Here is a 3,154-nt window from a genome sequence, read left to right on the forward strand (position 1 = left end):
TGCTTTCCCTAAAATGTGGTGGTCCATTCACCATGTACTGGCCTTCTGATCCTCTGAGTGTCAGGAGTGACATGAAGGGTGCCATCTTGTCCCGCAAAGCCAGTTAATCTTGGGTCTCAAGACATCAAAGGTGGGACGTTGCTAAACTAGTCAACAGGTATGCAATTCCTGGCTCTGGTAAAATTGTAATTTCAGCACTTCTGGAGAATTCACCGATATATGCTCTCTTTTTCCTACAAGAGAAACATTTCAAACATACAGTTCACTAAATTCCCCCTTTAAATTCAGCTGGCCCTTGGGGTATTATTTTAACCTTTTGTTGCACCTTAGGAATGGCTCTGGGAACCATCAGAGTTTGAGGCCAGAGTTTCCCAGATTCTCTCCTGAGACAAACACAAACACAAAAAGAGCAAGGAGTGGCCTATTTCAGACTAATAGACTCATGTTAAAAAGTATTAAATGGGTCAAAGAAAAATATCTTCTACCTTTAAACACAGATACAATCTACCATAAAGATCTAATAGCTGGAAACTTATTGTGACAATTACAGAGTATGTTAGAAGTGTCAGAAAAAAATGCTTGAAATATGATATTTGTAAGATTTTTAAACACATGTATCTCAAATATTGGCAGCTGAAATAAACAAAAACTGTCAAACACATAAAGAGTCTGGATCATAAAATTTTTCTCTTACAAAGAGAAAACATGCCATCTTTTTAAGCTTCTGAGGAACATTTACAAAAAGTGACCATAACTAAGACACAAAGATGAACTCCATATGTTTCAAAGCATAAAATTTATCTGAGCCATTTTATCATATAAGAAAGTAATAAAATTGGAAATTAAATAAGCAAATAAACCATCTACTTGAGGTGGAGGGCAAACTTCCAAGTAGTTATGATGACAAAATGAAATAAACATTCCTTAAAAATGTAATAATAACAAAAAAAATTTTAATTTAATTGCGGTATAATTGAGATATAACATTATAGTGGACTATTTTTGAAATAATGAAATGAGAACACTTTTAGTGCAATTCATGCAATAAATATTTATTGACCATCTACTAGATGCTAGACATTGTTCTAACAGCAGGATATATATAGCACTGAAAAGACAAATTCTGTTCTCATGGTCTTACATTCTATCACTAGAGTAGGAGAAAATAGCTAATGAATATATGACTAAAGCAAGAAAGTATCAGGGGAAAAAAAAAAAAAGAAAGTATCAGGGGCAACACTTGCTTTAATAAAGATAAAGCTGAGTAATGTGACTGGCATGGGGGTGGGTACTTTTGGTAGGAATAGCCTCCTTGAGATGGCATTTAAGTTGAGATCTGCACATCAGGAAGAATTCACCACATAAAGATGTGGGAAAAGAACATTCCAGCAGAGAGACAACCTACACTATGTGTTAGAGAATAGCATGCAGCAAATACAAAAACTGATGACTCTAAGTTTTCTAATAATTGAAGAAAGAATGGAAATTATTGAATTTTTAATTCAATTCAAGAAGTTAGAATAAGGGTAAAAAAATTCTTTAAAAAAGAGAGAAAAAATAAAAATAACTAAAAAAAAGAGCAAGATTTATTTTTAAAAATTCAAGATTTATTATTTTGGAGGAAAAGTGCAAAAGATAAGCATCTAATCAAAAATTGTTTAAAAACAAAAAAACTGTTTAAAAACACAGATATAAAAATAAATATAGAAAGTCACTTGGGGCTCCTGGGTGGCTCAATCGGTTAAGCATTTAATTCCCAATTTCAGCCCAGGTCATGATCTCAGGGTTGTGAGATTAAGCCCTGCCATAGGATCCCTGTGCTTAGCATGGAGTCTGCTTAAGATTTTTTCTCTCCTTCTCTCTCTACCTCTTTCCTCACTCCCCCATGTGCCCACACATGCTCTCTCTCTCCCTCAAAAAAAAAAAATGTAAGAAAGTTGCCCAATTTTTTTAACAGAACTAAGACAGCTGTAATACAAAATCTGAACACCTCTTCACAAAAAAGAAAGAAAAAGAAGAACATATCAAACTTTACAGCAATTTTATTTATGCATTCTACTATTTGATTCATTTATTTATTATTTATTCATGAATCTACTAAGTTGAATTCACACTATGTTAAATGCCTCATGCATCACAGCCCAAAAACCTTTATTGCAGAAATGTAAGAATAGCTTAGAATTAGAAAAAAAGTTAATATAATATGACGTATTTTTTTTTCAGTGAGTAAGACCTATTTTATTATTACAGAGGATGAAGAAAGTCTTTTGATAAAATTCAACACTTTTTTCTGATTAAGAGTTTCATTAGCAACTTGGAAGAATAAGCAATTCTTGGACCTCTTGCTTCACTCAACATGGAGAAATGGTAGATAATATACGATATATACAATAAAAATAATAGTAGGCCTCCAAAGAAAGAAAAAACTAGGTACATAAATAACGAATACACTTAAAGCCAAAATTATAAGCTAATGTAGTGATGATCTAGGAGATGGGGGGTGAGAGGTATTAAATCCCACTATTGCTCCAAGGGTCAAAAATCAGCATTTTGTTGTTGTTGTTCACTAAGGAATAAGGCAATGATTTGGGTCCTGCCTAAGATGGGAGGCTATGACTCAGGTCACTGCATAAAATTGGAACTTTGAAGGGTGTGACATCACAAAGATGTGACCATCTCCCTCACCAAGTGAACTAGGAATAAAAACATACTTCATTCTCTGGACCAGAAAAGTGATAAGGAAATTTGAATCTGCCCAGAACTCTGATTAGAGGAAAGATTCTTCCTGTAGAAACCAAATACAGAGCCTTTGCATGAGTGCACTTTGCATGAGTGTGGAGTCCAAATGCATATTCCCTAGGGTTGTAGGCGCCCCTGTCAAAAAAAGTAATGTTAAGCTGGTTTAGGGCTAGCAAATTCCTAGAATCCTCAGCAGATGGAAGCACACTCTTCTGACACCAATTGTGAGAGTTGGCATACTAAGGCTAAAGGGCCAAATACTGCTCATATCCTGTTTTTGTATGACTTGCTTGTTTAGAATGAGTTTTTGCATTATCAAAGGGAAGAAGCAAAAGAAGAAGGAGGAAGAGGAGGAGGGGGGAGGAGGAGAGATAGAGCTTTTATGAATGTATGTGACCTACAAAAACTAAAATAC

This window comes from Canis lupus, chromosome 17 (genome assembly GCF_011100685.1).
Source record: "Canis lupus familiaris isolate Mischka breed German Shepherd chromosome 17, alternate assembly UU_Cfam_GSD_1.0, whole genome shotgun sequence".
Lineage (NCBI taxonomy): Eukaryota > Metazoa > Chordata > Mammalia > Carnivora > Canidae > Canis > Canis lupus.